The 27,703-nt window shown below is 43.9% G+C and overlaps 1 non-coding gene across 1 annotated transcript; it reads right to left on the reverse strand.

Annotated features, from left to right (window-relative positions):
- Positions 1-6,711: 6,711 nt before the first annotated feature.
- LOC112299951 (U6 spliceosomal RNA) lies at positions 6,712-6,818 on the reverse strand. The gene has a single exon (XR_002974328.1). It is a non-coding gene; the product is annotated as a U6 spliceosomal RNA (small nuclear RNA).
- Between the last annotated feature and the right edge of the window lie 20,885 nt (positions 6,819-27,703).

Here is a 27,703-nt window from a genome sequence, read left to right on the forward strand (position 1 = left end):
TGCTTCTTGTCACTTTTCTTCCCTTCATTGTATCCAATCTTACTGGTTTCTCCACAATTTCCCCCTTTTCTTTCCAAATTCTATGCATCACAACACATTACTGTTGGAAGAAAACTCCAATATTATCTAGTCAAACTCATTGAGCTATAAGCTGATCAAATTGAGGCCTGGAGAGAAGCAACCAGCTAAAAGCATCCACCTTAAATCCAGAAGTGGTTATGCCTGGCAATTCCAGGACCTATAATACTAATAGTGACTAATATTTATTTCCCTGTCCTCTACTCTGCCTGCTCCCTGGGGACACCTTGTCTTTTAAGATGAAATAAAAATATCCTCAAATTCAGATTCCATCTTTGACAAACCAGTTGGCTGGTCTCCCAACACGTCTAGGATCCCTGGTGCTCTCCCTGCATCGCTGGGCACCTCTAGCTCCAGGCCCAGGCTCTGCAGGTTTTCTTGGGCCTCACCTGCTTTCTTCTCATCTCACCTGCTCATCTTCTTTGTGGTGTGTTCCAGCAGAGGCCGGGCCTGGAGCTAGAGGTGCCCAGCAACATGGTGTCAACACCAAAAACCCCAACAACGAGGTATTTATTACCTGGGCGAGTGTCGGGGGCCACCCAGCAGAGGTCCGGCTCCACGTCAGCTCCCAGCCACACACACTCTCAGGATCTTCCCTGAACCGATGACGCCACTGGGTGCGCTCACTTGGAGGTAGGCGGGGGGCAAAGGAGCGGAGCCGTTCTTAGACATACTGTGCTGTGCTCATCCACGAACATGACTTTGAACATGGCGTCCTGCTTCTGGCCCACACGATGAACGCTCTCAAAGTCGGTGATTCAGACAGAGCCATGGAGATGCAGAACGGAAATCCGGACGCAGCCTGCGTCCATGAGGAAGCGCAGATTTTTAGCAAAAAGCACAGGCTGTGTCTGCCTCAAGTACTTCCGCCGTGGAAGAACGATCGGTTACGTGCCTTGCCAGCATCCCTGGTGTCCTTCTCTGCGGCCTTTAAATATCGCCTGGAAAAGCACCTGTGGTCCCGTTCCCACCTGTGCCCGCCGTGGAAACCGTCTTCATTCATTCGCTCACTCACTCATTCATCCGTTCATTCATTCATTGACTAGTGTCAGCTATTTCACTGTGACAGTAGTGTGCTGCGAGAAGGTAATTGCCCTTAGGAAGCTTCACAGGAGGGAAGAGAAGAGCTTATGAAACTGGCTATGGAACAGGTAGTCTTAGCAAAATACTAAGAACGCCCCCGCAGTTAGTGAAGAACTCCTGGATTCTGCCGGGAGGGCCTGGGAAGGGCCTCGCAGGGGTTGGACAGGCCTAGCTGGTGAGAGAACTGCATCCACTCTTTGCATGGCACTCTCCCAGGCCCCCGGGGAAAGCAGAGAGCAGCTACCCAAGAAGAGCTTGCAGGCAGTCTCGTTCGGGGTTACGCAATAACAACACAAGGCTGCAAGTGTGAGTCACAGAAACAAGGGTCACGGGTTCCCCACAGTGTGTGTGGGGGGCTTCCATATGTCCTGCGTACAACACTGAACGTCACAAACACTAAAGATGGGTTTCTAAACTGTTCTCTAATTTTCTTTAGGAAGTTACGCTTCACTTGTTTGCAAGAAATGTGCTCTCACCGACAAAAGTTGAGATTCAGAAAGTCAACAGTCAGAGCTGCTCTGCAGGTGGCAGTGCACACCAGTGTCAAGTAACCGACCGTCGCCGATGTCCCATCAATAATTGAGTGGCCACGGCACCAGCGTTGTCTATGTATAGCTTCCCAAGAACCCCTCCTCCCGACCACGGCTCCTGGCTTGTACATTCCATCTTACTTTTCACTTGAACTATTGGTCGAGGGCCTCCTCTGGGTCCAGCACTTTTCCAGGTGCGAAAGTTGGAAAGCAGAGGACATAGGAAGAGGTGAATACCCTTCCTATGATTAGTGATGTGCTTAGCGCCCGCTCTCCCTATACTCAACCCCGGAGCCCATCCTTCTCTGTACGAAACAACAAGACCTCACCTCTTTCCTCCAGTCCTCCAACCTCCCTCTCCCGTGGCAGCCATCAGTCTGGTCTCTGTATCTTTAAGTCTGTTTTGGTTTTGTTTGTTCACTTATTCTGTTCTTTAGATTCCACATATAAATAAAATTATATGGTATTTGTCTTCCTCTGACTTATTTCACTTAACATAATACTGTCTAGGTCCATCATGTTGTTGCCGCAAATAGTAAGATTTCATTCTTTTTATGGTTGAGTAATATTCCATTGCATAAATGGCTTTTAAATACAAATGGTCGGAAAGATGCAGCTCCTGGCTCCATGGATCACAATGGCTCAATGGGGATACATTTCAGTGGGTTTACTTATGAGGAAAGGAGCAGAGCGTGCTTGGGGACTGGGTCCCGGCTTGGGTGACCTGAAACCCTGAGGCAAGTCAGAGAGAGAGGAAGGATGGGGGAAAGGACAGACTAAGGCAGGCCCTGTGGATATGTGGTTACATTATAATTGCTTCTTAACACAGAGTAAACAAGAAAGGGTCCACTGTGAAATTGAAGGGACACAGAGAAAGAAAAGGAGGAAAGCAGCAAGCAAGCAAGGAAGGAAGAAAGAAGCCAGCACACGGACTTGGATGCCTTCCAGTGCAGATCTGGAACAGGCCCCTTATTATTACTGAACTCAAGGACGTCACTTCTGGGCTGTTAAAAAAAATGAGCTGTGGTTGTTGCAAGGTAGTTTTATTTACTTGCAGCAAATAGAAGAGACAAGGAATTCACCTCCAAATCTGTGCCTCTGGGAAGGGAGGCTTAGCCCTTGTTGATACACACTATTTGGAAAATTACATGTTAATTTCTTCTTTGCAGTTGGTTCCTGTCAGCTCATCCTGTTTACTGCTGCCTCTGCAAAATAATGTGCTACACTTCAACATTTAGCAAGAATAACTTCAGCATCTAGTAAAAACTGCTCAGACCATGGGACCCTTGTCCTGTCTAACACTGTCGGTTGTTCCTCTTTTCTTCCTGCATGTACTTCCTTAAGGAAAGGAAGTAGGAAAACTTCACATAAGAAAAAGAAAGTGTCGGCTTATTTCTTTTCACTGTTTTAAGGAACTAACTACCGAATGCAAATAAATAAAGCAATTGTTTTGTACTCAAAAGCCATATATTTCTACATTTATACAAACCAACACTGGAGGGTGGGCTATGGATATTAATAGGTTTTTAATCTTTTGGGGGCACCTAGCCCCAGTGTTCCCCTGCTTGACAGTTACCCCAAAACAAAGCTGGGTGGTGGGAAGCACACTTGGGGGTCCCCTGATTTATGGGGAAGAGGAAATCTCAGAGCCGTCATTCCAGGCCACACTAACTACCCTCCTCTCATTAAGCCTGAAACCAACAGGAAACTTCTGTGTGCAGCAGGGTGTGTGGGTGCAGGTGGGGGGACAGGTTGGGCCTGGGAAACAGTGTAGGTTTCTGGGCGGCTTGTGTGCTCAGTTAAGAGGTAGTTTAGTGTTTTCAGACGTCAGTGTGAAGAAGAAACACCTGGGAGTCCTGTGAGAATGCAGATTCTGACCCAGCGGGGCTGAGGCCGAGGCTGACATTCTGCATTTCTGACATACTTCTAGTTCAGGTGGGTGTTTCCAATACTTTGAGAAGCAAAAGAGGGACACACCCGAAGTGGCGAGGATTCAAAGACAAAAATTTCCTGCTTGTAAACATTGCCTTGGTCTAGTTCTGGACCTGCGCTTGAGTCCCAGATTATGTTCTAAGTGGCTTTTAATTTTATATGCTTAACTAGTCTTTAGAAAACATTTCTCGAGGGCCAGTTTTTTGGTTTTTTGGTTTGGGTTTTTTTTTAGCTTTCCATCTCATTTTATTCAGCTTTCCAGTAGGCCAAATGACAAGATTGACATGATATTCTTCAGTCATATTATTTTTAGTTCCTTTTAAATCTAGTATTTTTAATTTCTTTTTTCTATATCAGAATGTTTTTATTTATCACTTATATGTATTTATTTATTTTTTAATTGTTGCTCGAGTACAGTTTTCTGCCTTTTCCCCCCACCCCAGCCCAACACCCCAGCCCTTCCCACCCCCCTCCCTTGTTTCCACCCCCCCACCTTGTTATTGTCCATGTGTCCTTTATAATTGTTCCTGCAAACCCTTCACCCTTTCCCCCTGAAACTCCCTCCCCTCTCCCCTCTGGTCACTGTCAGCCTGTTCTCAATTTCAGTGTCTTTGGTTATATTTTGCTTGCTTGTTTTGTTGATTAGGTTTAAGGTGAGATCATATATGGAGGGCCACCTTTGCGACACAAGGCGAGAAAACTGTGTGTTGACTACATAGGTGTGTGCTGCCCTCTGCTGGTCACAGCCTGAAATGCACAGTCTGCTGTGTCCTGGACTGGTGCTGGTTGTCACGCCTGAAAGTGCTGGGGGTGCAGTTCTAGGCCAGGAAAAGCAACAGATTTATTTCTCCAACCTGTGGGTTCATTCCATAACAAACCTTTAGATACCCACCTTCCCTGAGCTTTAACGCGGGTTGCTACTGCACAGCTAATGCTTTAGATTATGTGCCCAAACTGTTAGGGGCATTCACGGTCATTTAATATTGGGTGCTGGGTGTGGCAAACTGACTTGGGAGTCCCCGCTCCAAGAGACAACAAAGAACGTGCGCTGCGAAGGCGTTCCAAGCTGTGCGGGTGGGCACCGTCGTGCGGCTGCTGAGAATCACCACCGTGCTGGCGTCTTTCATGTGCAGAAACTGAGGCTCAGCGAGGCTAGCGATAGGCCCGGTGACAGTGGGCAAGCTGGCACTAAATCCTAAACCGCGGCGCACGCGGCCTTACTCCGGATTCCCAGGGCAGGGCTCTGCGCGAGGAGGGCGGGAGACTCCACTGCGCCCTCCTGCCCCGTAAGTCGGTTTTGCAAAGATAGCTTCTTGGTCAGAAGGAATGGAGAGAGAAGTCTTTGCTAATTTTTTTTCTTTAATTCGCACCTAAGGACATTTATTCATTCACGCGCGCGCGAGAGAGGCAGAGAGAGAAAGGGGGCGGGGAGGGAGAGAGAGGGAGGGAGGCAGAGAGAGAGAGAGAGAGAGAGAGAGAGAGAGAGAGAGAGAGACACTGGTGTGACAGAGAAACATCAATCGGTTTCCTTCTCATATGCACCCTGACCAGGGATCAAACCTGAGACTTTTGGGTCCACAGGACAATGTTTCAACCAGCTGAGCCACACTGGCCAGGGCTCTACTCATTATTTTTAACACCAGTACTCAGGGAATAAGCCAACTGTGGCTGTTTCCAGGCTTCCTTTGTCAAGGACAATGCTTGCAATGGCCACCAAGAAACCCTAAAACTGGGAATTTAAGAAAAAGTATGGAGTACATGGATGCAAGAAATAATGAGGACCCCCTACCGCCTCCCCCCCCTCCCCCCGTAAATAATACAAGCAATAGTCTTCCAGGGCGACTGCAGTTGTGGTCTTAGGCTTTGTGTATGTCACCCAACGCATGAAGATTCACCAGCAGGCCACTAGGGGGAGTGGTGGATGATTGTGGCCTAAAGGGTCAAAAAGAGAAGCACAAGACCATTCGCGGCTACTAGCAGCCAGAGAGAAAAAAGGAGGAAAAAAATCGATTGGTGGGGAAAAATCCAACAGGCCAATTCTGCTCTCGGTCTTTTACTGCCCACATTTCTTCAAAATTATTTGAAGGCTTCTCTGTCCTCCTGAAATTGACGACACGATTCCCCCTCGCCCCACCACCCACTGTCCTGTCTGCCAGCTCCTTCCTGTCCTCTGCTGTTCTGCGCCCACAGGAAGCTTCCTTCCTGTTACAGGGGACATGTGGCCGTGGTCCTGTGACGACTGGGAAAAGGATTGAGGAGCAAGAATAGTTTAAGGCAGCATTTTCAACCTTTTTCACCTAATGGAACACATCAACTAATTTCTAAGATTCTGTGGCACACCAAAAAGTTTTTATCTTTTTGGCTCACAAAAACAGGTGTAATTTTGATTCATTCACACCGGACGGCTATAGTTGTGTTGACTGTTGTCATTTTTTAAACTTGACAATCTAAAGGAAAAGAGGTCAGTGCCCCCGACTAATTAGTCAGCTGTTGCATGTTTTAAAAATTCTTGCAGCACAACGGTGCACCAGGGCAGCACTGGTTGAGCATCGCTGGTTTCAGGGAATCAGCTCCAGGAGCCTCATGGAGCCCCAGATGGAGTGTAAGCTGCTGCTCTGACCCACTGATGCCCACGTGGACCTTCTTGCTGCACAGGGAGCCCCAGTGCCACCCTCCCCTGGGGACCTCACCAACCCCAGGGCGAATCCTTAGGTTTCTCATATCAGTAAGACAGTTGACACTACTTCTAGGCCTGCTGGAATGAACCCTAACAGCACAGTTTTTTTCCCAATCTGTAGTCAACGCCTTTTCACAAGAAAACACCCTTAATGTGACAGAAAGTATTGCTCTTTTGTTATTATAACTCATCTTTGTTTCTTAAAAATATATCAATTTAGCTTTTTCCCCCCAATTTGATAGGCTTTGATGATGCATTGCAATACCCATATTTATTCAATAATTTTTGTTGTTGTTATAATTTTATTGTTGTTCAAGTACAGTTCTCTGCCTTTTCCTCCCACCCCAGCCTAACACCCAGCCCTCCCCACCTCCCTCCAGTTCCCACCCCCCCACGTTATTGTCTATGTGTAAAAATATGGAACGCTTCACGAGTTTGCGTGTCATCCTTGCGCAGGGACCATGCTAGTCTTCCCTGTATCGTTCCAATTTTATTGTATGTGCTGCCGAAGCGAGCACTCGATAATTTTTTTGTGAAGCATAATCCTCAAGGAACACCAGAGGGTTGTTGCAAAGCTTAATTGTTTCACAAGTGTTAGCAGAATACCAGGAGAATTCAGAGTTCTCAGTAAGGGTCAGTCTATGTCATAATAAATTGTGAATAGCAGTGTCCTTGCCCAATATGAAGGTGACAATTGACTTTGACTTCTAATAGGTAAGGTTAACATATTCCTATCTATTGTAAAAATATATTTCTGTTATCTAACCTTATTTTCCTCTGTCTTCCTGACTTTCCCCATAGGAAAAAAGTTTCTTTTAATCTTGGTAATTTATCTTCCTATTGGCTTGGATGTTCTGCAATCCATTCATCCAATTAACATTTACCTGTCTTGTTAACTTTAACTGTGATTTGCTTCTTTCTGTAGCTGTTTGGCTTATAACAGTCCTGTGTGCATGGAAAGTTTGCCAGTGCATGTGGTCGAGCGAGATGGGACTTTTGCTTGCATGCTACTTCCTTCACCTGTTAGCCCTCTGGACCTTTCCACGGCCAGCACCCCGAGCGGTAGCAGCTGTGTGCAGGGAGGACATGAGAGTGCTGCCTCTGGGTGTGAAGAGTTTCCCCTGGTCTGAGATGAAACATGACAGATACAGAGTGAGCAGCAAGAAGACAGACCCGTTGCCCATTTTTTAAAATTGTACTGACTCACACTTTGAAGCATTTTAACAGGCTATGCGGCCTCCTCCCAAGCACAGTCGTTCACTCGTTCCTCCAGTGTGGATCGGACACCTGCTCTCTGAAGTTCCCTCCCTGGCAGTGGGGTGACAGCGCTGAACAAGATAGACTAGCCTTTTTCCTCCTGGAGTTTACGTACTTGTGATCAGAGAGAGAAGTCAACAAGTGATCCTGTTAGGTCAGATTGTAGCAAGCTGATTGGAGAGAGAAACTGGATAGTGAGACCGACTGGGGGAGTGGGCAGGCATGCCACTTGAACCCAAACAGGTCAGAAAGGGCAGCATCAGCTCAGAGAAGACCTTTGAGCCAAGACCCAAAGAAAGAAGTAAGCCTTACGAAGAGGCAGCATGAGAGGATCTCAGGTACAGGGAGAAGCAAGTGCAAATGTCCTGGGACAGGAAAGCACTTGATTACTATGGTTTCATAGTAGAGTTTGATATTAGGTATCAAAGATCGCTGTTGTTATGTGAGTTCTTCTGTGGTTCCATATAAATTTTTGGAATATTTATTCAAGATCCGTGAAATATGCCATTTCTATGTTAATAGGAATTGTGTTGAATCTGTAGATTGCTTTGGGTTGTATAGATATTTTAATGATGTTAATTCTTCCTATCCATGAACATGGTATATACTTCCACTTATTTTTATCTTCTTCAATTTCTTTCTTCAGTGTCTTATAATTTTCCAAGTACAGGTATTCTACATTCTTGGTTAAATTTATTCCTAGGTATTTTATCCTCTTGAAGCAATCGTGAATGGGATTGTTTTCTTATTTTCTCAACTGATTTCTGGATATTTATTTTATATCCTGCTACTTTACTGTGTTCATCATCAGTTCTAGCAGTGTTTGGGTGGAATCTTCCACGTTCTCTATGTATGGTATTGTGTCATCTGCAAGTAATGACAGTTTACTTCCTCCTTTCCAATTTAGATGTCTTTTATTTCTTCTTCTTGTCTGATTACTGTGGCTAGGACTTCCAGTACTGTGTTGAATGAGAGCAGTGAAAGCAGACATCCCTCTCTTGTCTGCATCTTAAGGGGAATGCTTATAGTTTTTGCCCATTGAGTACGACATTGGCTGTGCGTTTGTCATATGTGGCTTCTGTTTTGTTGAGGTATATTCCTTTTATTTCCACTTTGCTGAGTGTTTTACCGTAAGTGGTGCTGGATTTAATCAAATGCTTTTTCTGCATCTATGGATATTATCATATGTTTTTTATCCTTTATTGTGTTTATGTGGTGGTCATGTTTATTGTTTTGTGGATATTGTACCAACCTTACATCTCCAGAATAAATCCTACTTAATCGAGGTGTATCATCTTTTTAACGTATTGCTGGATCCAGTTTGCTAATGTTTTGTTGAAGATTTTTATATCTAAGCTCATCAGGGATATTGGCCTATAATTTTCTTTCTTTGTAGTATCTTTATCTGGCTTTAGAATTAGTATAATACTGGCCTCATAAAATGAGTTTGGGTGTCTTCCCTCCTCTTGAATTTTTGGGAAGAGTTTGAGAAGAATAGGCGTTAATTCTTCGATTGGTAAAATTCACATATGAAGCCATCAGTCCAGAGCTTTTGTTGTTTGGGAGTTTTTTGGGGTTTTTTTACTGCTTCAATTTTACTATGTTGTAATCGTCTGTTCATATTCTCTAATTCTTCCTGGTTTAGCTTTGGAAGACTGTATGTTTCTAGAAATTTACCCACTTCATCCAGATTGTTGGCGGAAGGTCGTTCATAATAATTTCATTCAAACCTTTCTATTTCTCTGGTGTTAGTTGTTCCTTCTCTTTCATTCCTGATTTTATTTATTTGGGTCCTCACTCCTTTTTTTTCCATGAGTCTGGTTAAAGGTTTGTCAATCTTGTTTATCTTTTCAAAAAACCAGTTCTTAGTTACATCAATCATTTATATTGTTTTTTTTTTAACTCTACTTTGTTTATTTCTGCTCTGATTTTTCTTTTTTCCTCCCTTCTGCTCACTTTGGGCTTTGTTTGTTGTTCTTTTTCTAGTTCTTTTAAGTGTAAAGTTAGAGTTTTTATTTGTGCTTTTTTCTTGTTTCTTGGGATAGGCCTGTAATGCTATGAATTTCCCTCTTAGGACTGATTTCCTTGTGTCTCATAGATTTTGGGTTGTTGTGTTCTCATTTTCATTTGTTTCAGGTATTTTTGATTTCTTTCTTGATCTCATTGCTAGCCCAGTCATTGTTTAATAACATGTTATTTAGCTTCCATGTCTTTGTGTGTTTTTTAGTTTTCTTCTTGTGATTGATTTCTAGTTTCATACTATTATGGTCAGAGAAGATGCTTGATGTAATTTCAATCTTCTTAAATTTATTGAGACTTGTTTTGTGTCCTGACATGTCATCTATCCTAGAAAACATTCTATGTGCACTTGAAAAGAATGTATATTCTGCCTCTTTGGGATGAAATGTTCTGAAGATATCAATTAAATCCATCTGCTCTAGAGTGTCATTCAAGGCCCTCTCTCCTTGTTGATTTTCTCTCTGGAGTATCTATCCGTTAATGTCAATGGAGTGTTAAAATTTCCTACTATAACTCTATTACTGTCAATCTTTCCCTTTACGTCCATTGAGATAAGATTTCCTGTACATATATTTAGGTGCTCTTATGTTGGATGAATAAGTGCTTACAAGGTTGTATTCTCTTGTTGGAGTTCTCCCTTTATCATTATGTAATGTCCTTCTCTGTCTCTTCCTCTAGCCTTGGTTTTAAAGTCTATTCTGTCAGGTATAACTATTGCTACCCCAGCTTATTTTCCTTTCTGTTTGCATGAACTATATTTTTCCATCACTTTACATTTAGTCTGTGTGTATCATTAGTTCTGACGTGAGTCTCTTCTAGACTGCATATATATGGGTCTTGTTTTCTTATCTTTTCAGCTATTCTATGTCTAGAATAGAATATTCTATTGGAGCATTTAAGCTATTTACATTTAAAGTGATTGTTGATAGGTACGTATTTATTGCCATTTTATTTTTTTAACTTTGTTCCTCTGTTTGTTTTTTCTTTTTCTTCTTTGTCTTCCTCTTTTTCTTTTTTTAAAAAATGTTATTTATTGATTTTTAGATAGAGGGGAAAGGAGGGAGAAAGAGAGGGAAACATCAATGTGTGGTTGCCTCTCACATGCCCCCTACTGGGGACCTGGCCTGTAACCCAGGCATGTGCCCTGACTGGGAATCGAACCAGCAACCCTTTTGTTCACAGGCTGGCACTCAATCCACTGAGCCACACCAGCCAGGACTGTCTTCCTCTTCTTCTTAATGCAAGCTCTTTACCATTTCTTTTTTTTTTAATTTATTTTTATTTTTGGTGAAGGGAGGAGGAAGGAGAGGGTGAGAAACACTGACGTGAGACAGAAACAACAATTGGCTGCCTTCCATATGCGCCCTGTCCCAGGGACGAACCTGCAACCCAGGCATGTGCCCTGACTGGGAATCAAACTGGTGACATTTTGGTTTGCTGGATGATGCCCAACCAGCTGAGCCATATCGGCTGGGCTCTTTAACATTTCTTGTAATACTAGTTTGGTGGTAACAAACTGCTTTAGCTTTTTCTTGTCTGGGAAGCTCTTTATTTCTCCTTAAATTTTAAATGTTAGCTTTGCTGGGTAAAGTAGCCTTGGTTGTAGGTCCTTGCTTTTTATAACTTTGAATAGCTCATGCTAATCCTCGCTGGCCTGAAATGTTTCTGTTGAAAAGTCATCTGACAGTCTTATGGGAGCGCCCTTGTCAGTAATTAACTGTTTCTCTTGTGGTTTTTAGGATTCTTTCTTTGTCTTTAATCTTTGCCATTTTAATTATGATGTGTCTTGGTATGGGCCTCTTTAGGTTCATCTTGTTTGGGACTCTCTGAGCTTCCTGGACTTCTTTGTTTTTTCATTCACCAGGTTAGAAAAGTTTTTGGTCATTATTTCTTCAGATAGTTTCTTGATCCCTTGCTCTCTCTCCTCTCCTTCTGGTACCCCTACAATGCAGATGCTGTTTTGCTTCATGTTATCCCAAAGTCCCTTAAACTACTCTCATTTAAAAAAATTCTTTTTTTTTTCTCTGATTGGGTGTTTTTTTTAATACCTTGTCTTCTAAATCACTGATTCTATATTCTGCTTCATCCAATGTAGTGTTTATTCTTTCCAGTATATTCTCTATTTCTAATATTATATTCTTTATTTCTGACTTGCCCTTTTTTGCTTTCTATGTCCTTTTTCATGCTGTTGAGCATCCTTATAACCACTACTTTGAACTCTGTATCTGACAAGTTGCTTGCCTCAATTTCATTTAACTCCATTTATGGAAATTTCTCCTGCTCTTTCATTTGGGGCCTGTTTCTTTGTCTCTTCATTTTGGCTTCCTCTTTGTGTTTGTTTCTATTAGCTCTGCTACAAGTCTCAGTCTTCATAGGGTGGCCTTATATAACATGTGTTCTGTGGGACCCAGTAGTGCAGTCTCCCTGATCATCTGAGCTGAGTCCTCTAGGAATGTCCCCTGTATACATTATGTGAACTAACCTGTTGCAATTGAGTCCTGATGGCTATTGGCCCATTTGTGCATGGGATCAACCTTCAGGCTGCCTAACTGTGAGTCTCAGCCCCCAACACAGTGTGCAAGCTGCTGTCAGGTGCTGATCACATGAAGTGGAATTCGCCTCAGTTGGGTTTGGTGCCTCCTGGGTTTGGAGATCTCCCTTGATATGCTGCCATGAAGCCTGTTGCATCCTGCTCTTTTGTTATCTAAAGCTGGCTACTGGGTGTATTGTTTCTGGGCCTCTTTGGAGGTACTCTGGTGCAGACCTATGTCAGATGCTGCCTGTGACTAGCCTTGGGCAGCCTGTTTGGAGCTACCAGTGATGCACACCTTGTGGCTTGCTCTGCTGGGCCTGAGCATGTGCAGAAAGGACCAAGCTGCACATCAAGGCTGGCTTTTATGAGACCTGGTCTGGGAGCAGGTTGGCAAAAGTCTCATATCCCCCTGAGATCCACCTCTGCCTCCAGGCTGCCTGTTAGGCTCAGGCACTGAAAGAGCCTCTGGCTGTACTTCTCAGCAGGATGTAAACTCCATAGGATGGGGTGAGAGGGATCCCAGTGAGTGGGGCTATTGCTTCCCTACAGGCTGACACTATATGGAGGGGAGAGCTCTGCCAAAGAAAGACAGCTTCTGCAGTATGAGGGAAGGACTCAGCATAGGCATCCTAGAGGCTGACCTTTCAGCTCTCTCCCAAGAGCCACCAACACCAGAGTCTCCTCATGCAGCTCTAGTCCCCTCCCCCCCAATCTCCTGGAGCCCAGGATGAGCGGTTGTGAATGAAATTTTGTGCATTGGCCCTTTAAGAGAGTGGCTGCATCTCTAGCCATCTCTCCCTGGTAGACAGAAACCCCCCTGCTTCTCATAGCCAGATGTGATGTGGGCACCTTTCCTGGTTCTGGTGTTTAGGCTGGGAAGCCCAGCTCGGAGTTTAGACCCCACAGTTCTCAGGGGGAACCCCGTGCAGCTGAGATATTCTTCCATAACTTCAGCTGCCACCCGAGAGAGCACCCTCGGCCGTCTTGTGCTTCCGTACTTCCTACTAGTTCCAATGTGGCTTCTCCTGCAATTCCTTTGTTATCAGGCTTCTCTCCAGCTTCTTCAGTTGGTTATTCAGGATGATTTTTCTATAATTTAGATGTAATTCCAGTTGGGTCCTGGGAGGAGGTTGGTAGCTTCCTACCTAATTAGCTTCCACCTAATCCACCGCTATCTTAAATCCTTGTACTCCCAACTAATATTTAGAAAAACCTTGGGTTTAAAGCAGTCTTTCTTATGCCAAAATATGCCTTTCTATGTATTCTACCTGTAGATCTCAACTCTATATGCTGTGACTATACAGAACAGGTCTTAACCTATTTCTTAGAAAGCCCTCCAAATATTTGTTATAGCTATAGATTCCTAGGTTATTCCAATTATTTTGGGTAATCGCCAATTAATCAATGGTGTTTAAATTAATTTAATGTTTAGTAATTTATTAATAAGTACATTAATTTGACATCAAATTAATTATTTTATTATACTATCTAATAATATTAAACCAATGTTAATTAAATTAGTTAATTAAATTCAATCAATACAATTTAACATGGGTGTGTCTTTAAGTTTACACCGGGAGCTTTAAGAGACAAGGATTAAACTGGACTTAGAGGATGCCAGCCAGCGCATGGGTAAGGTCATTCTGAGGCCAAGGTCCAGTCTCATTTAAAACTTAAAAATTCATTTCTGTTAATTCACTCAGGAGTGGTTGGGGGATGACCCACAATAATCTAGTTCATAGCAAACTGAGAAATGGGCAGAAGTCTGACTTACGTCGCTGTTCTGAGAGGTGGCCCGTCGCGCAGGCTAGAACGTGTGTTTATTGGCTGGTCTTGCATCATCTTTTCATTGGATAGAGAACCTCTGAAAACTCCTTGAACATGGAGAGTGATTATAATAAAAATGTGAAGCCTGAGGCTCTTCCCCTCTCAGCTGCGCTCACCCCTGAGCACGCAGGCACAGGCTTTTTGGCCAGAGCAGAGTGGATTCTCTCTCCAAGGTGCTGGAGGAAGGTTCTGACACATTCTAGATAAATGATTTTTCTTTAGTATTCCTTGTCACAAAAGCACGCCAGCATCACATCTGTATTTGGCAGAATGTGTTCTAGTTAGGAGTCTTGGCTCAAGTCAGCATTTATTAACCGAGTGACTGAGTAAATGAATCAGCAATCATTGAATAGGACAAGCTCCGGTGAAATTTGACAGACAGAATATGTTTTATTCTATTTAGTTCATTTTTTAATGAATGATTTGAAAGCATTGTCTTTGCAGGTGACCTTTGGAAAAGCTGCCATCCAGGCCGCTTCCTATGAGTTAGGAAACACTGCAGTTATCAATTTGTAACTCTTCTGGATTCAATATTTGCATGCCCCCAAATTCATATCCTGAGACCCTGAACCCCGATGTGATGGTATTGGGGACGAGACCATGGGAGTCAGATTAGATCATGATGGCGAGGCCCTCAGGACAGCATTAGTGGTCTTACAAGAAGAGGAAGAGAGAGAGAGTGGTCGCTTTCTGTACGCACGCCTGAGGAAAGGCCATGAGAAGGTACAGCAAGAAGGTGGCTGTCTGCAGGCCAGAAAAAAAGATGCCCACAGAAACCAAACTGGCCAGCATCTTGGTCCTGGACTTCCCAGCTTCCAGAACTGTCAGAAATGAAGGTCTGTTGTTTAAGCCACACAGGCTGTGGTATTTTGTTATGGTGGTCCAAGCTGACTAAGAGAGTAACCTGTCTTTCAAAAGAATAAGCTGATTCTGTGATAAGACATAGGGCATTTGTTTTACTACTTTCCATTGAAGAGGGTGGCATTTCTGATGTCTTCCCCATCTAATTCTAGCAACATACCCTGCGGGACTCTGTGGGTGCTATACTCTGTCTGCAGGGGCTGCAGGGATGGATGGTCCCATCCTCCGGATGAAGAAGGATGTGGAGTCACACTGTGGTTGAGGAGTTCCAATGCTGTAAGGGATTTCAGGGAGTGGACGGCTTAGAGCTTCTATGAGCAATTCCCCACGGAAAAGCGTTTAGAGCTCACCACTGAGGTTATACATTTAAAGTTGAGCCAATGTGTAGATTGCAACTTTGTTTATTTATTTATTTTTAGACAGGTTGGAGAGAGAGAGAGAGAGAGAGAGAGGAAGTAACATTGATTTGTTGTTCCATTTATTTATGCATCCATTGGTTGTTTCTTGCATGTGCCATACCCAGGACTGAACCCACAACCTTGGCATGAGGGGAAGATGCTCTAAGCAACTGAGCTACCTGGCCAGGGATGGATTGTAACTTTGTAACTTTCTTCAGTAGCTCCTGGCTGCCCAGGGAAAGAGGAGGTTGGGCTTTATCTAGCACTGGGGATTAGCAAGGCAGTTAAGGAACATGTATAAAGGACCCATGGACAAAGCCAAAGGGGGTAGGATTGAGGTGGGAGGTGGGTGTGGCTGGGGTGGGAGAAAGGGGTGGCAGGAATATAAAGACAACTGTACTTGAACAACAATTTAAAAAAAGACATTAATAAAAAAAAAAAAAAGAGCAAAGGATTCCAGGAGGCTTGTTGGCAGCAAGTAACTAACCCTTAAATAGGGTTAAAGGAGGGAATGATCCAAGGCGGCAGGGGACGGCCTGTGTATAGGTATGAGATGGTTACAATGAACGTGGGAGTACTCTGGTATCTCCAGCATCGCCCGGGTTTAGCCACTTCTCTGGCTTACCCCTGTATGGCGCTCAAGATCTTGTTCCCAGCTGACTGATCTCCCTGTACTCTCCACCCTCTGTTCAGTTCCACTGCTGCCTTGCCTCTTTGAGCTGGAGGCTCCCATACAAAAATTACCATAGCTGTCTTCGTGCCCAAGTGGGACAATGAAATTGAGACTCTGCTGCAACCCAGTGGTCACTTCACACGTCCACAGTGTCTAGGCTAGGAAAGAGGCCCGTGAAACCAAGACAGAGCGGAATATTTGGATACGCACATTTAAGGGCCTGGAGTCCATAATAAGGGTAAAGAAAAAAGTAGCAGGTATGAGAAAGGGAATAAGAGTTTGTGGTCCAAGAGAATTTTGGAGTTTGAAATCTTGATGATGGAAGAGTAGCAAGTGAGGATAATGCAGAAGAAGTGGCCATGGTTGTATGTGGCTGGAAATGCCCTGAAGAAAGACATTAAAGTTGAAGGTCAAAGAAGTCAGGGCCAGGGCCATTCACATTCGCCACTCAGAGATGAGTGCCCATGTATCAGGGTCCGTGTTTCAGTAATGTTGCTCACCCCCCACACCGCCACATTGTCTATTAATGTCCCACACCGCCACATTGTCTATTAATGTCCCACACTGCCACATTGTCTATTAAAGTGCTATATTCAAGGCTGAATTGTCTTGAATGCTGAAAAATCACAAGGGTGAGTGTAGTGAGTGGAGTGGAGATTACAGCTGTGAACCGGCTCACCTACACTTTTAAACGAGATACAGTTTCAAACACTTGGCTTTCTCAAGCCAAGCAAGCAGCTTATTTTCAACCTTTGACAGCCCCAGCACTGAGCACATCTCCCCACATCTGGTACTTTACAACTTCACACGAGTCCTCCAAGGGCAGGACAACATCCAGGATGTTGCCATGTGCCGGTTGCCCGAAATGGGCATACCACGCTCTGTAACGCCCGTCTTACCTCCGCAGCCGTTTATTCTCTGCTGTGAACGTTTTGTGAACAGGATTTTCACCCCGGAGTTCCGAATCTTGGGTTAACGGATCCCAGGCATTGGGGATTCCCTGAGATCACATGCAAGTTTTTATTTTTTCCTCATTAAAAAAATAAATAACTTCTTAAAGGAATGTGTGGCTCTTGAAAGAAGACAAGCCCTTGCTTTAGGCAGTTTGCCTTCCTTGGATCTTCAGGCAAGTTTCTGTACCCACCAAACTCCAATCCCGCTTCTCTCCTTTCTGAGTTTGTAAAAATTTTTGGAAGGTAGCTTCTCTACTTCCCCAGGAAGTTTGGAATTCCTGTATATATGCTTCCTGGGTAGCTTTTGACTACACTGTTCTCAGTCAGCTAGGTCTTTGGCCAATTTGGACAGGTTTCCTTCTCACTCCCCAAAGGGTAGAGGATGTCTGGAGGTTTTGTGTCATTCCTTACTCAGTGGCTTCTACATTTCCGCTGATGGAGAGCTCGCCCCGAATCATCTGCCTGACTCCTGCCTGCCAGCCCTCTCCTTTACTCCCACATGGCTCGTTAGCTGCAGAGCCAGAGTGTGAAGGGTGCCCCGGCCCCCAGCTATCCGAGACTGCTTTGGTTTCCTCTGGACCCTCAAGGCATCTTTGCAGGCCAACCCATCGATCAGGTGACTTTTTTCATTGTCAGCTATGATAATGGGTAGTGTTTATTTAGTCTAAGTTTTTATTTTGGTACGTTTCAACCCTCCACAACATGAGAGAGAATAGTATATTCAATGTAATGTGCAGGTCGCTCAGCTCTAGTTATCATTTTATGCCAGTATTATTTCAGCAGCGCTTCCTGACTCTCTGCTCCTCCCCCTGCTTATTTTGAAGCAAATCCCAAACATTGTATCGTTGCATCTGTAAATACATCAGTATATGTCTCTACAAGATAAGAATTCTTAATATTATATCACACCCAAAATTGAGCAAAAAAAAATTCCAAAGTCATTCTTGTTAAGTAATAGTGGTTGAGGGTAGTTTTTCTTGCTCAGAAAAATTTCCACTTCAGTGTTGGGCCAAAGGAAAAAATCACTTTTCAACTCCACCGTGACTGAGCCACGAAACTGCTGTTTGGTTGAGCAAGTCAGGATGTTCAGCTTCTTTGCTGACAAAAAATTCATAGAAGCGAGATGCTTAAACCCACAAAAGCGAATAATTTATTTGTGCTATTGGTTTAATAACACGTGACAGATTCAAATACAGTCTTGGACCACACGGTGACATTTTGGTCAACTATGGACCCCATATACACTGATGGCCGCGTACGATTATCATGGAGCTTAAAAATCCCTGCCGCCCTATGGCACTGTAACCTGCGTAATGCCGTAGCCCCACGCACTACTTACCTGTTCGGGGCGAAGCCGGTGTAAACAAACCTATGGCCCTGCCGCTCACACCACTATGCACAGTGTATAACACTTGCTAATGGTAATACATGACTGTGTTTCCAGTTTATGTATTTGCTATGCTTTCATCGTTACTTTAGGGTGTACTCTTCTGATTATAGAAAGAGCTTGCTGTAAAACAGTGGGTGGGCTACCTTACATCCGCGGCAGCCTCATCCATCTCATGTTTACCGTGTCTCTTGATTGCGTCATCTTCTCTTGTGCTGAATTTAATCTTGTGTTTTTATAAAGTCAGTGTAGGCTGAGTGTACGGGGTTCATAAAGGCTACCGCAGTGTACAGAAATGTCCTGGACCAGGGGTGTCAAAGTCACTTTCACCGGGGCCACATCAGCCTTGCGGCTGCCTTCAAAGGGCCGAATGTAACTTTAGGACTGTATACATGTAACTGCTCCTTAACAGCTAAGCGAGAGCTTGGCCCTGCCACCGGGTAGAAACAAGGTGCCGGGCGGATAAAACAAGGTGGAGGGCCGGATTCGGCCCGCAGGCCTTGTGTTTGCCGCCTGTGTCTTAGACTTTCACACTCACTCAGCACTCACTGACTCACCCAGAGCAACTTCCAGTCCTGCGGGCTTCATTTATGGCAAGTGCCCTATACAGGTGTAACATTTTTATCTTTTACACTGTATTTTGTCTGTACCATTTTTTTATGTTCAGACGTGTTTAGATACACAAATACGTATTACCACCCCTGCCTACCATATTCAGTACAGTAACCCGCCGTAGCCAGGAGCAAGAGGCTGTCCCATAGCGCCTGGGCGTGTAGTAGGGCTATCCCAGCCAGGCCTGCGCAAGCGCACTCTCTGATGTTCACGCAATGACAAAATTGCCTAACGATGCGTTTCTCAGAACACGTCCCCATCGCTAAGCGGCACATGACTGTATTTTCTGCAGAGTATCAGCAGAGGAGTCACACGGTGAATAACTGCAGGCTTCAACCTTTCACTTTTTCACGAGCTTGGTGAATTTGTCCAGCCAGGCCTTTCCTGCCCCACACAAACGTTCACTGCCAGAAGCTGTAACACATCTTAGCTGAATCCACTTGAGGTTGTACTGAATTAGCGCTTTCCTCCACTTCTTGGAAAATATTCTCACTTACAGTTGATCTACACAGCCTCTAGGTTCCAGTTCTCTTCAGTCACTTCAAACTTGGCATTGATGCCTCAAGTAAACGACAGCAACCGAGAGGCGTTGGCAGCATCTGCCAACTCATTAAAATACGAGAAAAAAAACACTCAGAACCATTAGCCTTGTTTTTGTTTTAATTAACTGCTGATGTTGCTTCCAAGGTCCCCAACTCTTCCACCAACTGTTCTTAACAAAAAGCTGATTGTGTCAAATAGGTTTATTTTATTTTCTCTGGACGCATTTCTTCAGCTTCTGCAGTCAAGCACAATTCAATTAACTTACCACTGGTGAACGGCTTCCCTTGCTTGCTAACAAATAAGCCACTTGAAAACTTATTTTGGCTGCAGCTTCATTTGCATTGCTAATTCTTGTGAAGACATTCCTCTATAATGAGACCCTCTATTTTAGGTTCCCTAATTTTTTAACCGTTGGTTTCCTGTGAGTTTGAAATACCATGATGAGTGCTTGATCTGGTAACGTTGGCATGCAGAGTGTTATTCTGGCACAGTTGTAGCGTCGTTGTGTAATAGATATAATTCACTAGCAAAATAAACCACTCTACTGCAACATTTCAGGTCCACTTTTCCTGTTTTCACATAGAGGATGGGCACTGGCAACGTAAAATAAAATAAACGAAATGTCATAAAATATTATGGGACAGAACTGCACGGGCTCTTGCAATGCTGTTTCCAGTGTGCCGTGACTGACTGAGCAGGACGTGGGGAGAGCTCCACCTGTGGTCTCTGTCGCAACATTTCAAGTCTGCTATGAACACCCGAATACAGCCCCAGACCATAGGAGAGTGAATGGGTGTGGCTCTGTTACAACAGACTTTACTTATAGGTGGATACAACCTTTCGTGTCAAATACTAGTCCCATGTCACAAGGTATTATTCTTCTTTTGGTTTTTAAAAACTATTTTAAAATGTAAAACTATGGTTAGCTTTAGGACCATAAAAAATGGGGGGAGGGGGGGTAGTGGGCCAGATCTGGCCCACAGGCCACAGTTTGCCAAGTCCTGGTCTAAACCATTGTACCTCTAAAAATGCCACAGATGTGTCAGGTCCCCGAATCGTCGTAGGGTTTTCCCCTATCACCTGAAGTGTACATCTCCTAGCTAAGCATTCACCTATCTAGTCACTTTCTGCTTCTAGGCCCACCTGGCATGGTGTCATCGTATAGTGGGATCAGAATGTCCAGGTAACCAAGGTCCATCGTCATCACCCGTGATCTATTTCATGTAAGCCAGGACCAAGCCGGGTTGTCATGGAGAGCATTGCTCCTGCCCCCTGTAACTGGTTGACGGTGACGCAAACCGGTGCAGGCTGTTCTGTTTTCTCAACTCACTATCTTTGCTCAGCTATGGGGGTCAGTGAGAATTTGTAGGGGTTCCTCTTAGCCCTTCCAATCATAAAGAGTCACTCCACAGAGAACCCATGGGAAGGTTCTTCCAGGTTCTAAGTGTTGCACAGACCTCTGACGGGGGCCCGGACTCCATCTACCACTTGGCCTGTGAACATCCCCACTTTAATAAAGAGGCGATGCTATTTTGGGTCATTTGCTATCCATGTCGGCTTATATACAACCCTCCAAACACTTGAATACGTACTTTTCCCAGTGTATAGCTAGTCTGGTGTGTGTCTGTAGGTCCCTTTGGGGAAGAATTGTTAATAGCTACTATAACTACTTGCTATGGTGTTGCAGGGACCTTCCTCAAGGGTCACAGCCATTCAACTAGTGGATTCCGAACCTGAAACCCACCTCAACTTGTGAAACTAGATAAGAGACCATGATTTTCACTGTGGCGCTGACCCACTCAAGATCCGTTTTGGATGTATAAATCAATCCATGCCCTCATTCACCTGCCTATATGTCTTGCTCCTAAGATACCATAATTTATTAGTCTTTGCCACAGATTCTTGAGGGTCAAGGCCCCCTGGTGGTCACTCTGGCCTTGTTATTCACTCAGATAATTGCATCGGCCTGTCTTCCTTGAGGCATGTGGTAGCAATTAACGCAGCCGGTTAATTCCACTAATGTGACCTTCACTTTGATCATCATGTGCTGTGGACTTGTGTCTGCTATTCCAGAATTCCATCGTCTCCATCAACACCAGGGAGCCCAGTTTCCCAGACGTGTTTCCACATGTCACCTCTGGCCCACAGAGGATGCACAACACCGAGCTTGTCGAGATGCTGGTGTCTCCTCTGTGCAGCATCCTTTCAGCTGGAGGGGGCAGTGTCCTTCGCGTCTTCTGAGAAACGCGGTCACCTAGTGGCTCTCAGCGCTTGCACCATCAGTCAGTGTTGGCATGCCCACCTTTCTGAGCCTCTGACCCCTTCCTCTGCCACAGAATTTCCAGCATCTCCCCCTCACTTACTGTAGGCACCATTTCCCCCAAACTGAAGGAGGTATCCCAGCAGTTTACCAGGAGCGGCTCCAGGTGTCCCTGCCAGGACAAGCTGGGAAAGGGAAAACCAAGTGCAAGAGTCAGTTCTGAGCTGGGGGGAGGGTAACGCTTTGAAGTGGATGATGACTTGACATGTCTAGCTAGATACACCTTTTAATATCTGAAAAATTAGACTATTTTAATACCCAAGACTGAATGGGGAGTCATTGGATCTGCCCATGACATCCCCAAGGGTCGGCAGAGAGAGCTGACAGTGTTCTGAAGGCAAAGCTAGAAGAAAAAGAGAGCTGTTTCCTCACTCTACGCCACCAATTACAGATGGTTCGAATAACCAGTCACACATGAGCGGAGGGCAAGATGGTGCTGCCACTTTCTGTTTCCTTGAGTTGTTTTTTTTTCCATCTAAATGACGTGTTACCATGAGTCATTGTGCAATATGAAACTACTAGGCATTCTGTTTTTATAAAGCTAGGGGACAACACGTGTTAAATCTCTGTACCGTAATATGTGAGCTGGGCTTGGAGACCGAGAAGTGGTCACGTAAGTGCCATTTGAAAGTCTTAGCCATGTGCTCCGGAACGCAGCGAGGAAACAGTCCACCCGCGGTGTGGGGGGTGCTGGTCAGAAGAGGTTTCGTGACGGACATGCTACTGACAAAGAATTTGAAATGCTGAGTGTGGTTTTGAAAGATGGAGAAAGAAGTCTTTCCAAGAAAAGGGAACAACAGGAAAAGGCATGGCAGTATGATAGGGCTGAGAAATTCAATTTAGCTAAAATAAAGAACCCGAGCAGGGATGCGAAGAAAAACAAAATCTGAACGACAGGTTTGGCCAGTGTCTGGACGGTCCTGGACATTGGAGAGCAGGGTTTGTATTTCCTGTGGAGGCACAGGAGTGAGTGATTGAAATTAGAACACTCTCCTTAGTGTTTCTCCAGTAATTTCTTGAATATGATCTTCCAAGTTCTTGTTTATAAACTAAACCTCAAGGTAGAGTAGGTGGGAGTGAGTCTCCTCTGGAAAACCAGTGGACAGGAACTTGGTGAAGCAGAGCAGCAACTGGAAGTGGTCGTACCATACGCCCGGGAGGGGAGTGACATGTGGCAGGGACAGCCCTGAGGTTCTGGTTTTGTCGTCCAGCCAGTGATGGCTGAGGCGGAAGGAGGTGGAACTGCGCAGAAATTTCAGTTCTTTAATCTGACCTTTTCTCCTTCATTCCTGCCATTTAAACTGGTCTTGTGCAGCCTAGGAGCACCCCGAGTCACCCACTTCCCTCTGCCTTGTGGGTCTACTCTCTTATCACTAAGCCCCCAGGACAGTGCAGTTCTGGTCAGCATCACATACTCTCAGGAAAAAAGCCTCAGGTCTGTTGTCCACTGAGACGGAGTGTTAGTCAAACGAAAGATAACATCTTGGCCTCAGTTGTGTTTTAGCTCCAGACCCAGAAAAAAAACAAAACAAAACCCAGAACACATCCCACCGACCAAATCCTTGTGAAACCAGACAGAACAACGCCATGGCTGGATCAAGACCAGATGAAATGATCAACTATTCCCTCCCCTAGTGCCAACCAATCAATAGAGACCACGGCCCCAGCTCCCTGAGTGCCCCATATAACCAATTCCCTAGAAGCCACCAGGGCACAGGAGTGAGAACAGTGACTCACCTGTGACTCTGGGTTTGGTGCCATTTCCTTAAATAACCCTTTACTTTCTTTGCTGCAACCTCCTGTTTGCTACTGATTGGGCTTTGATACGTGCAGGTGAACGAACCCCTTCAGTTTAGTAACAGAGGCAGGCACCTGTTACTCAGGTGTTGCTCCGGCACTTGGCGGCCTCTTTGCAGTCCACCTACTGCCCTGCCCCAGTCCGATTCTGGTCTGAGTACAGAAAGTAATGGTCCGCCACTGTGTAGGATCCTGCGAGCAAAGAGCCCTCTCCTCTGAAGTTGGTCGTTAACCTTCAAGTTGAACCCTAGAAGCCAGCATCAAACACCGTGTTTACCTCCACAAGTATCTGCTTTCCTCTCGTTTGATCTTCAAAAGGAAGAGCTATAAGAATACTACCAAGGTATCAGAAACATATCAACAACTGTCTCAGAGAAGTGGTGCAGGCCTGTAAAGTGACAACACATGCGAAGTGGTTATCACCTCCCGGCACAGAGTCAACACTCAATGTCAAGTTCCCTTTCTATTGGTATTCCATAGAAGGTAGTGGCACAGAGTCAGCACTCTGTCTCCTACAAACTCTCTTTGAACACCATCTCGCCCTTGTGCCTGCCCAGATCACTTAAGACATTCAATCCCTGACTAATCGTATTTCCCACTCTTCACATGAGGTGGTTTCAGCCTTGCCCCTTCCCATCCCATTCTTCTGTACCCCTATGGTTTGAAGCTGCCCCTCCTCGATGCCTGGAATTCTACTCAGTTCCCCGGGTATGGGCTGACTAGTGAAACAAAAGGGTTCTTTCACCTTGGCCGAGACACTACAATTCTGTTTTTCCAGGCTAAGATTTCTTAGGGCTTTGTTTTGCTTTTGTTTTGTTTTGTTAAGTAGCCACAACTTGCTGTTGACTCATATTTAGCTTCCAGCCAACGGAAACCTTTGAGTCTTTTTTTCCGTGCGATGTTTTTAAGCCATTTCTCCCCAGCCCCAATCTTAGACAGTTTGTTTTCCTGGATCCAAGGAAAGGACTTCTCATGGTTGTTAAATTCCATCTTGTTAGATTAATTTTCTCCATGCCAGCCTTTAGCACGTTAACTCTTCTCTCGCATCCCCACCCTGTGAGAACCAGTTACATACCGTCTCCAACTGGGATTGATCTTCTGGGATGCCCTTGATTGAGAACATTGCTAAGAAGTTTAAGTAGGACAGGAGGCAGCACAAAGCCCTGTGGCTGCCACGGGAGGCCTCCTAACAAGTCAAAAGGAAATTCAGTAAGTACCACTCTTTGGGTAGGGCCATTCAACTGAATATGAATTCACCCAATTGATCTAGAAACCAGTTCACATTATCGCACATTTTCTAGAAGAAATGACGAGGGATCTTGCCAAATGCACTACTGTGGAATGGTTCACTGTTGGTGAGTCCTGAATTTACCACTAGCTGGGGTATACGTCCCCTCGCCACCTGCCTTCCCTACAAACAATGATGTCCAAACTGTATCCCCTTTTTTAACAGAGGCGGTGTGGCACTGTGGTTAGGAATATGGAGAGTGTGGACCCCAGACTGGAGTCCTGGCTTCCCCAGTTAGTGCTGTGGCAACTTGGACCCTTGTCGCACCAAACCGTGCCTCAGGGTTTTCATCGGTAAAACGGGGGTAATAATAGAACCCATAGCATAGGACTGGCACGAGGATTGAATAACTTCATCTTCGTAAAGCATTTAGAACCATTTCTGGCCCGTGAGTAAATAATATAAAAATTCTTGTTAAATAAAGAAGTGAAAAAAAAAAAAGATCCAGTGTAAGAGTATACAGATGTCAGACTATGGCCCAAAATATGCGCTCGGGATGCTGCCTTTTCCGCAGAAAACACCACGGGAAACATATACGATGTAGTTGTTTTTTAAAACAACCCAAGTCACTGACATGGTAGTGACATGTCATGGTGTGTCACTACCAGCCACGTCACTGACTGAAGGTAGTGTCTCTGTTAACTTCCCAACATTTAGACTCAATGTTTTTTCAGGAGGAGATATTGCATCTCCAGAACTTATGGTTTATTATAGTCCAGTATACATATATATGTATTTACATTAGTGAATGTGTGTTTTCCTCCTACAAATAATTTTAGATACTTTGATTAGTACTAGATAATTAAACACATAATTTAATACTTCTTTTTTCCTTTCATCGGAAAAAATCCATATAAATTTGGGATACTTAAGTTCTTGTGCACTTTATACTCTAATTTTTTAGATTGAGGTAAAGTTCACAGAACATAAAATTCACCATTTAAAAGTAAACAATTTAGTTTCAATTAGTACATTCACAATGTTATATAGCCATCACCTCTATCTGGTTCCAAAACATTTTCATTTTACTTCAGAAGAAAATCCCATTACCATTAACCACTCCCCCTCCCCCATTTCTCTTCTATGGGTTTACCTATTCTGGGTATTTCATATAAATGGAATCATACAATATTTGACCTTTTGTGTCTGGCATCTTTCAGCACAACGTTTTTGAGGTACAGTCATGTTGTAGCACGGATCAACCCTTCATTCCTTTTCATGGCAGAATAATATTCCATCATATGGATATACCACCATTCGTTTATCCATTCACGCACGATGGACATGGGGATTGTTTCTACCTGTTGGCTATTGTGGTGAGTGCTGCTATGAACATATGCACATGTAGTTGCTTGAGTACCTATTTTAAATTCTTTCAGGGACATGTCTAAGAGTGGACTTGCTGGTTCAGATAGTAGTTCTATGTTACATTTTTTGAGGAACCACAAAACTGTTTTTCACAGTGGCATGGCTGCACCACTTGACATGCCCATCAGCATTGTAAGAATGTAAAATGTATCCACATTCTCATCAACAAATTACTTTACATTTTAAAGTTATAGACATCGTAGCAGGTATGAAGTGCTCTCTCATTGTGGTTTGGATTTGGATTTCCCTGATAACTGATGATGTTCTGTATCTTTTCATGCTCTTGTTCTCCATTTGTATACTTGTATATCTTCCCTGGAGAAATGTCTAGTTAAGTCCTTTGCCTATTGTTTTAATCCTTCCCCAAAGACATGCTTGTCAATTTAAGAGAGATGGGGAGAGAGAGAGAGAGAGAGAGAGAGAGAGAGATAGGTTGCCTCCCACATGCACCCTGGCCAGGGATTGAGCCCACAACCTAGTATGTACCCTGACCAGGAATCTAACTCACAAACTTCTGATGCATGGGGATGACACTCCAAATAACTGAGCCACTCAGCCAGGACACTTTGACTATTTTTTCAATTGGATTGTTTGTCTTTTTATGGTGGAGTCCTAAAAGTTCTTTATATATTCTGGGTACTAGACCTTTATCATTTATGTGATTTGCAAATAATTTCTCTCATTGTGTGGGTTGTTTTTTCACTTTCTTGATAATATCTTTTAAAATTATCTATTTGTTTCCTTTCATTGCTTATGCCTCTGTTTACGATATCCAAAGGTCCATAGCCAGTACAAGGTCGTGAAGAGTTACATTTACATTTTCTTCTAAAAGTGTTATGAGTTTAACTCCTGCATTGAGGATGTTCATCCCATTCTGAATTAATTTCTTTGGCTCCTCTCTTTTTAAATGGCCAGTATAGCTGAAGGTTTGTCAATTCTGTTGATCTTTTCAAAGAACCAGCTTTTGGTTTCATTGGTTCTCTTGATTGTTTTTGTATTCTCTATTTCATTTATTTTAGCTCCAACCCTTTTTAGATCCTCCTTTTTGTTAGCTTTGGATTTAGTTTTCTCTTCTTTTTCTAATCTAAGGTATAAAGTTAATTATTGTTTGAGACCTTTATTCTTTTTAAATGTAGCTGTTTACTGCCATAAATGTCCCTCTAAACACTTCTTTCATTGCGTCCCATAGGTTTTGACAAGTTTTTTTATTTTCATTCATATCAAAGTGTTTTCTAATTTCTAATTTGACTCATTGGTTGTTTAAGTGTTTGCTGTTGAATTTCTATATATTGTGATCAGAAGCTACTTTAAGATTATTCTTCAGAGTCTTGCCCATAGTCAAATTTAAATTCAGAAGCCTATGGGGAATCTACGTTTGACCTTAATTTGGGATCTTATGTGTATCCTCACTAAACTTTATTTCCTTGTGAGTTGTCACACTGTTCAGCCAAATTGATTTTGGATTCTGATTTTATCATCTAATTATTTGACCTATCCGAGGTCCCTAATCAAATGAATAATAAAAAATGTGAAACAGGGTTGGCTAAGGATAAACCTGTTTTCATAA

This window comes from Desmodus rotundus, chromosome 6 (assembly GCF_022682495.2).
Source record: "Desmodus rotundus isolate HL8 chromosome 6, HLdesRot8A.1, whole genome shotgun sequence".
NCBI classification, from domain to species: Eukaryota; Metazoa; Chordata; class Mammalia; order Chiroptera; family Phyllostomidae; genus Desmodus; species Desmodus rotundus.